The sequence below is a fragment of the Mastomys coucha genome, unplaced genomic scaffold (genome assembly GCF_008632895.1).
Source record: "Mastomys coucha isolate ucsf_1 unplaced genomic scaffold, UCSF_Mcou_1 pScaffold9, whole genome shotgun sequence".
Taxonomy (NCBI): domain Eukaryota; kingdom Metazoa; phylum Chordata; class Mammalia; order Rodentia; family Muridae; genus Mastomys; species Mastomys coucha.
Window position 1 is genome coordinate 81,341,929 of NW_022196915.1, and position 15,705 is coordinate 81,357,633.

The window sequence follows — 15,705 nt, forward strand, 5'->3', positions numbered from 1 at the left end:
GCTTGGTAATAAGTTAATAAATGAACTGAATGCTTGAGGTGTTCCAGATGGGCTTAAAGTGCCAATGCTTCTATTTGCTAAATGAAATGGGGGTGTATCATACAGCTGGAGTTCAAATTCCAAATTCAGACCTTACTGTGTACTTGAAAACAGACCTGAAAGGCAGCCTTCACTCAAGGTTTATTTCCAGAACTGAACATTTTATCTCAAATTTGCATGATTAGTTGAAAAGTATTAAAAGAATGAGATAATAGTATAAAAATTTTAAATGAATGCTTACTTATAAGACTCATGCCAGCGGTCTATTTATACATTATTTACATGCATGTGTATTTCTGTGAATGTATGCAATATTTATACATTATAGGCCAGAAATAGGTAGGCATTCGATTCCCTGGAACTGAACTTGCAAATTGTCATATGCTGCCAGAGGACATGGGTGTTGGGAACTGAACCTTGCTTCTGGGGTCGGAGGTGTGATCAGATCCTGACTAAATCATCTTTGTATCCCCTTAAAAAAACAAGGTAGGTACATGTGTGTTTGCAATATTTATTATTATGCTTTATTGTTTCATAGAATTTCAGATAAACATAGGTGGAATGTTAGATCAGACCTATTTTATTTTTTTTAAAGCCTTTGTTGATGTATGTCATACTTTCAAAAAGTACTGGCAGTACAGTAACCATCAGAACAACTGACAGGAGATTAATGACCAGACTATGTAATAAATTAAAGAAACAGAGATTAAAAGAAAAAAAGACAACAATAACAACAGAAAACAATCCACTTAAAGAATGGGATGAGTACCTGAACAGTGAGCTCAACATAAGGAAAAAATGGCTAAGCAATGTCTCAAAATATCCATTGACCCTAGCAATTAGGAAAATGAAACTCAAATAACTTAGAGACTTTACATTAGCCTCAGTCATAATACCAAAGACCTAATTTAAAAAGAAACAAAGTAACCAACATCAATGGCTGGGTCAATTGTGAGGACAAGGGAATCCTCATAAATCCTGGTGGGATTGCAAACCGATTGGTACAGACACTATGGAAATACATATGTAGAACTGAAATATTGAAAAGAAACCCACTCTATGTCCCAAATATAAAAGTTCTTGTCATATGCAGAGACCTTGACATCCTGCTCCAGAAATAATTTGCTCGGCCATGTTCATTGCTGCTGTAGTCACAAAAGCTAGATATGGAAAAACTGAAATGTCTTTTAACTGAAGAGCATGGTCACTATGAAATTATGAACTGTTCCGGTAAATGGGTGGAGCTAGAGAAATCATATTTAGTGAGTAAACTCAAACCAAGAAAGACATGTATAGCGTGTTTTTTGTTATCATGTACTATTTGCTCCAAATCTTCACATGAGTAGATATCCTAGAATGACTTCAGAACAACCCAAATACTATTATTACTACTGTTGTTGATGATGATGATGATGATGATGATGATGATGATGATGATGATGATGATAAACATCAACCAAACAAACACACAAGGACAGCTAAAAAGGACCATTGCATAGGATACATGCTTGGAGATCAGTAGAGGGACAGGATAGGAGAGTACTAGTATTCTGAATAGGAAAATGGGGAAAAGGTAGAGCTTAATTATAAGATAAATATAGAAGAAGAAGAAAGGAAATGTAAATTTATATAAAAGATGTCTGAAAACTCATAAGGAGTCATAATATTAGACATATACCTAAAATTTATAAAAATTCAAATACCTAATCTATGTATAAATATACATATATACTATAAATGCAATATTTTCATCTGGACTGACAATTCTCTCTTCAAGAGCCAAAGATCTTCTAACAATAACCTCAGCACAAAACATTTGATGCTCATTTTGAGTTACTGGTCAGAGTTGTCCAAACAGACTCTCAAAATATTACAGGGTATTGCTATGGCCATATTTTAGTCTGCCAAAAGTGGAAGACAAGTACCTAATATTGGAGAGGGCATGCACCCCAGAGATAGAGCTCAATGGTCACTAAGCTGGGACTGACATAAATGCCTCCCCCCTGAGAACGAGATATTATTCTAAAAAAAGAAAACATTCATGCTTCCAAAGGAGGCAAATGGCCAACAGTTTTACCCGGCTATGAAGCTTATGAACCACAACGATGACTAACATGCTAACCCCGTGTTAGGAAGATAAAAAGACTTCAAAGTATTCATAGAACAGCGTTGCAAGCCAAGTTTGTTGACAGAGCTTGACATCTTTCCAGAGTTTTATGGAGGACAGTATTATGAGATTATGCTAATGGTTACATGTGGTGGATTTAATTTTTTTGCAATCATTACTTCATTTGTTACAATTTAAAAAAGTGTATAGTGTCTATAGATATTGATTGAATGAGTAGTGTAACTGGGTTTAGGTGACAGAAGAATGAAACTTCCATGACAGCCTCACTGATGAAACTGGTCCCTAATTACCTCTTCCCTTAATAAGTAAGCACCAATGCATGTCTTGCTCCTGGTCTTCAGTATTTGCTACTCATGCCCCACTTCTTACAGGTGCATTTTTGCAGAAGTCTTAGCAGGAGGCATTCTAATAAATTATCCACCTCTACCTATTTCCAGTTTATTTTAAAGGTATTAAATTTCTAAGGTGTCACATCTGAATAATACATCATTGGTTTCTTACTGAATACACTGAAAAGAAAATAAGTGAGTGAAGCCTTCTTGTAGACAGGTCAAATATCGTCATTCCCGACTTAGGAAGAATCTATTCCTCATGGGGGCTTACAAGCTAACTAGATTATTGTGGAACCTTACAACCTTTATTCTTTTGAGTCTCTCTCCTGGAATCAGTATCCCCTTCCTGTTTGACTCCCCCATAACCATGATATTCACCTAGTGATTGTCTGCCTAAACAGTGGTAGTCATAAAGATACATAATGTTGTTTAAATCTCCCTTAAGGGTGGATTCCAAGAATGGCAAAATTCAATCAAAATGACCAAATCTGAGATGAGGACCCTTATCTTTAAAGGCCTGGGCTGCAAGCCAGAGAAGAAATAATTATCTTATTGAAAGCAGGATGAGTCTTTCATGCAAACACAGGATTAACGACCTTACTCCTTGAAAACGTGCAGACCTGGAACTTAAGAAGATGATCAACAGGACCATGTGCAGTCTTGGACTGCTTAGCACACTGCATCCCCTGTGTGCTGCATGGATTACTGGGTCATGGGTTCATGGGTCCATCCTCAGCTCCTACTCAGCTGACTTGAGGTTAAAAACACTCAACAGATGTCAGCACTACCAATGTTACTTCTCAGATGACTTCTCAGGAACAGGAATAACACACACAGATATATTAGAGTGCATCTTAGTAATGCTTCCATAAAAATACGCCAGTAAGAAATCAAGGCACAGACAGCAAGACCCCGAACACGAGCAGCAAGGCATAGGCTGCTGCCTATCTATTAGAGGAAAGAGGAAAATGGGGCCCAAACTCATCAGTAAGCCTACCAAGGGCATTTTAGCTGGTGAGGTCTGGTCAGGATCTCAGGCTGTCAAGCCATGCTGGCTTGGCCCTATCCAAGCAGTGTGATGTGGAGGAGGTGCAGGAATCTGCAGAATGGTCTTCAACAACATACAGGCATTGCTCAGCCATGTTATCAGAGGGTATCCTTGCTGCAGCTGGCTCTGCACGGAAGACGATCATTTTCCCCAAGATTATGTTCAAAATATCTCAAATGTTTTTTAATTAATTATTTAATCTATTATATCTCAAATGTTGCCCCCACTCCAGGTCTCCCCTCCCAGAACTCTAAACTCCATCTCACTCCAACTTTGCTCTGAGACGGTACTCCTCACCCACATCCCCCTTTTCTGGGGCATCAAGTCTCTATAGGATTACACATATCCTCTCATCCTGTGACCAGACAAGGCAGTCCACTACTACATATTTTCTGGGGGCCTTGGACCAGCTTGCTTATGCTCTTTGTTTGGTGGCTTAGTCTCTGTGAACTCCCAGGGTTCCAGGTTAGTCCATACAGTTTTCCTTCCTATGGGGTTTCCATTCCCTTCAATTTCTTCAATCTTCCCCCTAACTATTCCATAGGTGTCAAGTCCAATGTTTGCCTATACATATCTGCATTCTGTCTCTGTTAGCTTTTGATATAGCCTCTCAAAGGACAACCATGCTAGACTCTAGCATGCAAGTTTGTTTGTTTTTGTTTAAGAGTAAGAAGGATGTAAGACATACAGACTCTGGATATTCAGTAGTGCCAAAAATAAAATAAACTCTCAAACTAAAGAATGTTGGACATGAAGAAGATAGAGGCAAGAGAGGTAGGAACCTAAATTACTGCCTGGTGAAAATGGATGTAGAAAGGGGAGTTGCCTTGGGACTACAAGGATTGGGGATGCCTGGCTGTCATGTTGGCATCTGTGGCTGTTGCATTTGTATGCTTGTATTTTAGAGAACATTAGGAAGTACTTTTACAGTATTACCTGGCCAGAAGGCTGATGGAAAGATTAGAAGCTATGAATAAGCAATTTGTTTGTGTTATTTCTCTTCCTGAGACAACATCCTAGAAGTAACAATGGTAGTGTTCATACCTTTTGAGTGTCTGTAATCTCCATTTGGCTCAGTGGGAGCTGGGGACTGAGCCCACCAACAGGGCCACAGTAATCTTCACTACTGAGAATGATGGGTGGCTCTTTTCCCCAAAGCCTGGTGCCTACACTAGTCCTGGTCATTTTCCTCCTCTATGCTAAGAAAAGGGAGCCTCTAAGGACTGGCAATGGTGGACAACAAGGAGGAGGCCTCTTCAGTTTGGGTGAGACAACAGCTAAGATCTTAAAGAATAACACTTATGTCAATTCATAGTTGTGGCTAGTTGTGAAGAAACCAAATTGGAAATTGTGAGTTTCCTAAACAAAGCGGTATCAGGACTTAGGCAAGGCCACGGTCGGTCACCTGGATGCCATAATGATCAACACATCATTGTATATTTGATGCTTGTGGTAATAGACATGAATGGGTTCAGCTCCACCACTAATGTGGTAGTGCTAGTTGGCATCAATTGCCCTGATATCTTGGACCCATTCCTGGCATGCCCTAGAGAGTTTGAACTATAGATCTATATTGATCCCCCTGATATCAAAGTCAGGGCCTCAATTTTTAAGGTCCACTTGCCGACACTCCAGATTCATAAAAGCCTCACTAAAGCTATTTGTTGAAGAAGGTAGTAGCTCTTATATTGGGCTTCACTGGTGCTGATATTTCTAATGTGTGCAATGAAGCATCACTGATTGCTGCTTGCCATCTTATTCCTTCTGCCCAGAGCCACACTCTGTGCAAGCCATCATGATAGTCCTTGGAGCCCTGGAGAAGACCCAGGTCCTGCAATCGAATAAAAAGACAAAATACTAAACCACTAGACTAAGAAAGCAGTGGTAGGCTTGTTCTTGGAACCCTCTGCTGAAGGCAAAGAGCCCAGCACCTTCCATGTGAGAAGTATGTCTGCACATGGATTCATCTATTTGACAGAATTCGTATGCTGCTGGGAGGTAGAATGGCTGAGATGCTTTTTTGGTCAGATCACCACAGGGGCTCAGGATGACCTGAGGAAAGTAATTCAGAGTGCCTATGCCCAGACTGTGCAATTTGGAATGTATCATTTCACTTTCCAACATGAGGCAAAACCATGGTAGAAAAGCCATACAGTAAGGAAAATGCCTACCTAGCACATTGATGAGGAAGCCTGCTCCCTTGTCAGGTCTGTCTATGACTGGACCCTGGAGCTGCTCACAAGTGCCTAGAGCAAGTCGAGAAGGTGAGCAGGTGATTCCCGGAGAAAGGTGGACTAGAGAAGGCCAAGGTGATAGAGCTCTTAGTCCTTTAATCCTTTGCAGAGAAGTCCACCTCTGAGGAATTTGTAGAGGGAGCTGGAAGCCTAGAGGAGGCACAATCCTTCTTAAGGGGATGAAAGACTGAAATCAAGGTCAGGAGGAAGGAGACACTGAGTGGGGCTTGGGTAGAGCTCCGTATAGCCTGTGGCCTCTGGGTGGCCACCATGACCACTGTTGACTGGGAGCTGCTGAGCCTTTGCAGAGCAGCTGACAGAGTGACTGGAAAACAAATTAAAAACAGGTGACAACTGCAAAAAATAATTGGTTTATTGTGATGGGCAGCTGAGCTGAGCATATTGGAGCTGTCAGAGCTGGGACTTTTGTCCTCAAACGTCCATTTTATTGTCACCTCCATCCTCCAGAGGAAATCTACTTTCATCTGTCTTTTTAATACTCAGTGGAAATGTAGCTTTGCACACTTTTCTCAGTTCTCCAGGGAAAAGGCCAATTTCTTACCCTAATAAGCTACACCTGGGAAAAGGAAATGAAATATGTGAACCATAAGCGTTTCTAATTTGTAGCTTTTCATTCACAGAATGGGAAATACAAGGTGACAACTCAAAGCACACACATACACACACACACACACACACACACACACACACACACACACACACACCTGTCCTGTTCTCACTTGTGTGATACCAGCTAATACTTATGATCTATGTGCACAAATACTTAAACAAAATGGTCTTGTAGGTGATAGCCTCTGTCTCCGTTATTTGATTGGCTTTGAAACTCATCCCTTTCCTTGCCCTGACAGTGTTGGCTTTCTCAAGCTACAACCAATGATCCTGGGTACAACATCCCTGAAAGGGCATCACCCAATTTGTGTTTAAGCTGCTCAAACATAAATCACTCAGGACAAGGAAGGCATTAGAGCATAAGAAAGTACTGACAAAACATCAGCAAAAAACTCACTCACAGTTACTAGGGGTAAAATTTTAAAAAGTAAATGAATTTTCAAATTCAAAAAAAAAAAAATCACATGCCTAGATTGGTAAAGAGTAGAAAGGGGACTAGTAGAGATAAATTTAGATCTTTTCATTAACTTGTGCTGTGAAAGAGGATACTGTTGCATACTACTTAAAATATATGTTAAAGCCACTTTAAAAATGAGAGATGGATGATTTGGGAGAGCAAGAAAAAGTGCAGTTAATCTTGGGTATCATTGGGATGTAAATGTAAAAGGTATAGAGGAATAGTGATAAAAACTGCATGGCATAGGTACAGAGACAGACAGGTTGATCAATGAAATAGAACTGAAGACCCAGAAATGAAACCACACACTGGTAGATGCTAGATCTTTGGCAAAGATGCCAAAAATATACAATGGAAAAAATTAAAGCATCTTCAATAAATAGTGCTAGTCTAACTGAAAAATGAAAATAGATCTGTATTTATCAATTTGAACAAAGCTCAAATCCAAGTGGATCAATGACCGAAACATAAAACCATATACAATGAATCTAGTAGAAGAAAAAGTGTTTCAGGGCGAGGGGATTTAGTAAATAGAACCCCAGTGGCTCAGGCTCTAAAATCAAGAATTGATAAGTGGAACCTAATGAAACTGAAAAGCTCTGTAAGGCAAAGGACATAGTCAATAGGACATATTGACAACCTACAATTTGGGAAAACTCTTCACTCACCCCATATCCAATAGAGGGCCAATATCCAGAATATATAAAGAACTCAAGAAGCTGGCCTCCAAAACACCAAACAACCCAATCAAAAAAAATATGATATAGAGATAAACAGAGAATTTAGAACAGAGGAACCTTGAATGGCCTAAAAGCACTTAAAGAAATGTTCAAAGTCCTTAGTGATGGAGGAAATGCAAATCAGAATGATCGTGAGATTCCACCTCAAACCAGTCAAAATGGCTCAGATCAAATCTCAGGTGACAGAGCATGTTGTTGAGGATGTGGAGAAAGAAGATCACTCCTCCTTTGCTGCTGGGATTGCAAAATCAATCTAGAGATTCCACAGAAAACTGGAAATAGATCTACCTGAAGATCCAGACATACACTCTTGGGTATATACCCAAAAGATGCCCTACCATGCCACAGGAGCACATGCTACCCTATGTTTGTAGTGGTCTTATCTGTGAGAGCTACAAGCTGAAAACAACCCAAATGTCCCAGAATGGAGAATAGATACAGAAAATGTGGTTCGTTTGCACAATGGATTACCATTCAGGTATTAAGAAGGAAGACATTCAGAGTTTTGCAGTCAAATGGGTGGAACTAGAAAATATCATCCAGAGTGAGGTAACTCAGAACCAAAAGGGCATGTATGATATGTACCCACTAATAAGTGGATATTAGACAAAAACATACAGAATACCCAGGATGCATTTCACAGAATTCAAGAAGTCTAACAAGCAAAGGGCCCAAGTAGGATGTTTCAATATCACTTGGAAGAAAGAAGAAAGAAATCATGGGAGGCAGAGGGCAGGAGGCACCTGGGTGGGAGAGGATAGAGGGAGGGGAATGGGGGAACATGAACAGGTATTGGGGGGAACAAGATAGAAGCCCTGAGGGCCAGCAAAAAGAATGGAAACAGGCAAGCTCAGGGGATGGGAAGTGTCATGGGTATCCCTTTAGAGACCTGGGAGATGGGAGAGTCTCAGGATCCCAAATGAGGTACCTTAGATGAAATGCCTAACTGTGGGGAGAGGGAATTGGAGAGTCCACCTCCAATAGAAAGACATGGCATCAAGAGGAGGAATAGGGTTGCCATCCCACAGTCAAAAACTCTGACTCAGAATTGCTCCAGTTTAAAAGAACTGCAGGGACAAAAATGGAGAAGAGACTGAGCTTCAGTGATTGGTCCAAATTGGGAACCAGCTCAAGGAGAGGCTTCATGGCCTGACACTATTACTGATGCTTTGGTGTACTTATAGTTCGGGCCTAGCATGGCTTCTGAGAGGCCCAACAACCAGCTGACTGAGATAGAAGCAGATACTTACATCCAACCAATAGACTGAAGTCAGGAACCCCTGTGGTTGAATTTAGGAAAAGGCTGGAAGAATCTGAGGAGGAGGGTGACTCCATAAAAGACCAACAATCTCAACTAACCTGGACCCCTAAGATCTCTGAGACACTGAGCCACCAACCAGGCAGCTGGTCCATAGCCCCTGACACATACACAGCAGAGGACTGCCAGGTTTGGCCTCAGTGAGAGATACTCGCTGCCTAAGCCTGGAGATACTTGTGGCCCCTGGGAGTAGGAATGCCTCCAGGGAAATGGGGTTGGGGGGTGGAGACATCCTTTTGGAGACAGCAGGGAGGAGGAATGGGGTGAGGAACTGTGGGAGGGTGGACCAGGAGAGGGTGAAGGACTGGACAGTAAAAAGTAAATATAATAAAAATCAGCAGCAACAACAAAAAAACCCACTATGAAACTATCAGTGTTAAACACCAGATTACATTTACAAAAACACTAAATTTCCCGATTATCTCAAAAAATGCAGAAATTATCAATAAAATGACCACTAGCTGAATAAAGAAAAGGAAAAAAGAAAACTTGTAATAACATATCTATTTATTTTACATCCTGTTGGCAGTTTCCTCTCCCTCTTTTCCTGCAAGTCCTTCCTTCCCCTTTTTCCTCTCCTCCACCCCATCTACTTCTCCTCCATTTGTATTCCAAAAAGGTAGGCCTCTGTGGATATCAGTCAACCATATCAAGTTGGAACGTCATGTTGGAGTAAGAATAGGCACTTTCTCTCCAGTAAAGGCTACAAGAGACAACCCAGTAGGAGCAAAGGGTCCCAAAGGCAGGCACTAGAGTCAGAGGCGTCCCTACTTTCACTGTTAGGAGTCCCACAAGCAAACCGAGCTGTGCAACTGTAACGCATGTGCAGAGGGCCTATGTCAGTCCCATGGAGGCTCCTTGGTAGTTCCCTCTCTGAGACCCCTATGAAACCAGGTTAGTTGATTATATAAATTTTTCTTATGGTGTTCTTGCCCCTATTGCTTCCTCACCCTCTTCCTCGGGATTCCCCAAGCTCTGCCAAATGCGTTTGGCTGTAGGCTTATGAATCTGTTTCTGTCAGTTGCTGGATGAAGCCTTTCTGATGACAATCAGAGAGGCATAAATCTATAAGTATAGCAAAATATCATTCAGAATTATTTCATTGATTTTCTTTTACACACTACAGCTTCAATACTAAGATTTTTTTTTAATTTTTGTTTCTTTTGGGGGAGATAGGTTGCAAAGGCAGAGAATAGATATGAAGGGACAGGAAAATGAGTGATGTTGGGGTGCATTATATGAAACTCACAAAGATTCAATACATTCTTAGTACATGGAATATGTTTACAGAACGTGTTGGATATAACCAGAAAATTCTACATTCTTACCCAACTCAGTGTTCAGTAGTATGTTGATGTGTACAGACAAAAATGTCATATACCACATTTTATTATGTGTTGAATCTAATTTCACTTCATAGTATGTACACATGAATAAGTGGAAATGTGTTCAAATAGACCGTACTTCATTCTATCTTCTTGCTGTTTGGGGATTATCCCAGCAATGAAATATCTGAATAAATTACTTCTCCAATCTGTTACAGCTAATGCAACTTTCTGTTTGGGATTCATGACATTAGGAGGGTATATGTATCACTTTAATGTTTATTTGAATCAGATACTCCATCTACCTCACAGCTTTTTAAACTTTGAACTGTGACTACAGTTGGGGTCATGAAACTAAATGAATGTGGAAAATCAGGTGTGAAAGATATTTAAACACATGACAACTACAAGTTAAACAATTTAAAATCAAATGTAAAAATGAATCCAAGGTATTTTTTAGCAGAACTAACCCATGCTGCATTAGGTAAATTCACTGCAAACTTGGTTCTGAACTTCCAACACTCACACACATTGCACTGTGCATGCTTCACAACATGTAACATCAAGGACACTACTGGAATATTTGGGCTCAGACCGGAGGCTCTTTTCCTATGATCTAAGAACTTTACAGTGTTTTACTGCACAGACAAAGGTTTGTTAAGTAGTAGACATTGTAGGTAGGGAACAAAAACCTTATTTACTATTCTCCTACCATCAATCGTCAGCACACAAGGCTCAAACTGCTGTGTCTTTCGATTGTATTGTATTATGACACGGGACTGTAAAATCTGCTGTTTGATATCACTGCATAAAACATTCAGAAATGTTTGCTTGGGATCATAATTTCTAACAATATCTAAAATGCTAGAAACATATCTGCCATTTCATGTTATGTAGTTGTGAAAAGCATTATTCTCAGCATTGATGATTATAAAATGAAAATAAATATTGGTAAACTTTGAAAACCCATTAAGATTTTGTGTATCCTAAAGCTCTAAGTATTCAGCCAAGATTTACTTCTTTTTGTAAAAATAAGCTCATCTATCCAGTTAGTTTCATGAACCTATTCCAGTTATTTTTGGCTATTTGACATATAATGTAGCTAATTTGATTGATTGCAGAAAGTAATTAGCAAACATGACTTTAAAAAATTCTACATGTTTATTTTCATTCCATCCATAGGCATATTTACTTTCTTTTTAATAAGTGGAAAAATTATATGTAAGCCAAAGAATTGTTTTAAATGAATACATTTATGATGTGCTAGTAGTAAATGTTTGATTTTAACTTCTATTATGCTACCTTCCCTTTTGACTTCAGTCATCCACCAGACTCCTGGCTTCCTCTGCTTGGGGGCTAACACCTGGGAGCTAAGACAGATGCTCTCTGTTGACTGTTTGTCTTTGAAGAAGCCACCTGAGCATGCCCACAGCCTGAGTACACCAGCCAGCCTCCCAAAGACCTTCTGAACCTGGGGACTTTGGAACCTGAACTTTCTTTGTAGTGTAATCTAGAGACTTGTTTTCAGTTTCTCCTGTGACTATAAAAACCCTGGTTTATTCTCAGTAAAGTGGAGCCTTGATTGGGACATAACTTGGCTTCCTGTTTTCTCTTTGCATTTCAAACCCTCTATTTCAGGTCCTTTATTCCCTCCTGGCTGAGGTGAACCCTGTTCCTGAAACTGCGGGCAGTTTCACTATTATAAAATACCTGTGTACACAAAAATAAATAATAATTTCTTGAGGAAAAATAGTAACCATATACAGAAAAAGTTTAAGAGAACCTAATACAAGGTTTGTCCCACAGTACATGTAATAAAAAGCTATAAGGAGATTATACATGGAATCTCAGAGGGCAGTATGGCACATAGCACTTTAGGTATCTGCAAGAAAATTCACTATGACTCAACATTGATATTAGCATATTTAAATGACATACTCATAGGCACTATGAAATCTATCCTTTGGGAATTAGCCTTGATGAGTAAGACAGTAAGCAGCTCTCTTCCATGGCTTTTGCATCAGCTCCTGACTCCTGTTTGCAACCCTATCAGTTCCTGTGACTTCCTTCATTGATGAACAGTGGCGTGGAAGAGTAAGCCAAATAAAGCCTTTATTCATGAAGAAAAAACCAACCAAACAAAAAAACCCAAAAGAAGATAGCCACGCAAACATAAAAATAACATCAAATATAACAGGAAGCAACAATCACTATTCTTTAGTATCTTAACATCAATGGACTCAATTCCCCCAATAAAAAGACACAGACTAACAGACTGGATACATAAACAGGACCCAGCATTTTGCAGCATACAAGAAATACACCTCAGTGTAAAAGACGGACACTACCTCAGAGTAAAGGGCTTGAAAACAATTTTACAAGCAAATGGTCACAAGAAACAACCTGGAGTAGTCATTCTAATATCAAGTAAAATCAACTTTCAACCAAAAGTTATCAAAAAGAATAAGGAAGGATATTTCATACTCATCAAAGGAAAAAAAAAATCTACCAAGAACTCTCAATTCTGAACATCTATGCTCCAAATGCAAGGGCACCAACATTCATAAAACAAGCTTTACTAATGCTCAAACCACACACAGTACCTCACACAAAAAGAGTGGGAGACTTCAACACTACACTCTTATCAATGAACAGATCATGGAAACACAAACTACACAGAGACATAGTGAAACTAACAGAAGTTATGAACTAAATGGATTTAACAGATATGTATAGAACATTTCATCCTAAATCAAAAGAATATACCTTCTTTTCAGCAGCTCATGGTTCCTTCTCCAAAATTGACCATCTAATTGGTCATAAAACAGACCTACAGATTTAATCCCATAAAACAGACCTCAACAGATTTAATCCCATGAATCCTATCAGATCACTACGGACTAAGGCTGGTCTTCAATAGCAACAAAAACAACAGAAAGCCTACATACACAGGGAAGCAGAACAATGCTCTCTACTCAATGGTAACTTGGTCAAGGAAGAAATAAGGAAAAAATTAAAGACTTTATAGAATTTAATGAAAGTGAAGGTACAACATACCCAAACTTATGGGATACAATGAAACTAGCGGTAAGAGGAAAACTCATAGCTCTGAGTGCCTCCAAAAATAAAGTGGAGAGAGCATACACTACCAGCTTAACAGCACACCTGAAAGCTCTAGAATAAAAAGAAGCAAATACACCCAAGAGGAGTAGATGGTAGGAAATAATCAAACGCAGAACAGAAATCAACCAAGTATAAACAAACAAACAAACAAAAAAAACTATACAAAGAATCGACAAAACCAGGAGGTGGTTCTTTAAGAAAGTAAACAAGATAAATAAACCTTTATCCATACTAACCAGAATGCACAGAGACAGTATCCAAATTAATAAAATCAGAAATGAAAAGGGAGACATAACAATGGAAACTGTGGAAATTAAAAAAATCATCGAATCCTACCACAAAAAAAGCTTATACTCAACAAAATTGGAAAATCTGGATGAAATGGAGAATTTTCCAGACAGATTCCAGGTGCCAAAGTTAAATCAGGATCAAATAAACTATCTACACAATCCCATAACCTCTATAGAAATAGAAGCAATCATTAAAAGTCTCCCAACCAAAAAAGCTCAGGAGCAGATGGGTTTATGCAGAATTCTATCAAACCTTCAAAGAAGACCTAATACAATCCTCTTCAAACTATTCCACAAATAGAAACAGAAGGAACACTACCTAATTCAATGAAGCCACAGTTACATTGATACCAAAACCTCACAAAGACTCAACAAAGAAAGAGAACTTCAAACCAATTTCCATTATGAATATCAATATAAAAATATTCAATATAATTTTCACAGACTGAATCCAAGAACACATCAAAATTATCATTCACCATGATCAAGGAGGCTTAATCTCAGGGATCCAGGGATGGTTCAATTTGCAGAAATCCATCAATGTAATCTACTACATAAACAATCTCAAAGAAAAAAAAAACACATAATCATCTCATTAGATGCTGAAAAAGCATTTCACAAAACTCAACATCCCTCATGTTAAATGTCTTGGAAAGATCAGGAATTCAAGTCCCATAACTAAACATAGTAAAAGCAATATACAGCAAACCAGTAGCCAACATCAAACTAAATGGAAAGAAACTTGAAGCAATCTCACTAAAATCAGGGACTAGACAAGGCTGCCCACTCTCTCCCTACCTATTCAATATTGTACTTGAAGTCCTAGCCAGAGCAATTAGACAACAAAAGGAGGTCAAAGGGATACAAACTGGAAAGGAAGAAGTCAAAATATCACTATTTGCAGGTTATATGAAGCACATAGTGACCCCCAAAACTCCACCAGAGAATTCCTACAGCTGATAAACAACTTCAGCAAACTGGACAAATATAAAATTAACTCAAACAAATCAGTAGCCTTCCTCTTCAAAGGATAAACAGTCTGAGAAAGAAATTAGGGAAAGAACACCCTTCACAATAATCACAAACAATATAAAGTATCTTGATATAACTCTAACCAAACAAATGAAAGATCTGTATGACAAGAACTTCAAGTCTCTTCAAGTCTCAAGGAAGAAATCGAAGACCTCAGAAGATGGAAAGATCTCCCATGCTCATGGATTGGCAGGATTAATAAAGTAAAAATGGCCATCTTGCCAATATCAATCTACAGATTCATGCAATCCCCATCAAAATTCCAACTCAATTCTTCATAGAGTTAGAAAGAGCAATTCTGAAATTCAGTTGGAATAACAAAAAACCCAGGATAATTGTTGAGAACAGTTTAATATTCTCAACAATACAAGAACTTCTAGGAGAATCACCATCACTGACCTCAAACTGTAGTACAGAGCAATAGTGATAAAACTGCATGGTATTGGTACAGAAACAGGCAGGTAGATCAGTGGAATAGAACTGAAGACCCAGAAATGAACCAACTCATCTATAGTCACTTGATCTTTGACAAAGGAGCTAAAACCATCCAGAGGAAAAAAAGACAGCATTTTTAACAAATGGCTCTGGTTCAACTAGCAGCCAACATATAGAAGAATGTAAATTGACCCATTCTTTTTCTCCCTGCACAAAGCTCAAGTCCAAATGGATCAAGGACCTCCACATAAAACCAGATACACTGAATCTAATAGAAGAGAAAGTCGGGGAATGTTTCAAACACATGGGCACAGGGGAAAAGTTCTGAACAGAACACCAATGGCTTATGCTCTAAGATCAAGAATCTGGAAATGGAACCTCATAAAATTGCAAAGCTTCTCTAAGGCAAAAGACACTGTCAATAGGACAAAATGGCAACCAACAAATTGGAAAAAGATCTCACATCCAATAGAGTGCTAATATCCAGTATATACAGAGAACTCAAGAACAAATAACCCCATTTTAAAAATGGGGAACAGAGGTAAACAGAGAATTTTCAATTGAGGAAATTTAA

The 15,705-nt window shown here is 38.9% G+C and overlaps 1 pseudogene; it reads left to right on the forward strand.

Moving 5' to 3' along the window:
• The first annotated feature begins 4,354 nt into the window (after positions 1-4,354).
• LOC116084198 lies at positions 4,355-6,065 on the forward strand (annotated as a pseudogene).
• The last annotated feature ends 9,640 nt before the right edge of the window (positions 6,066-15,705 follow it).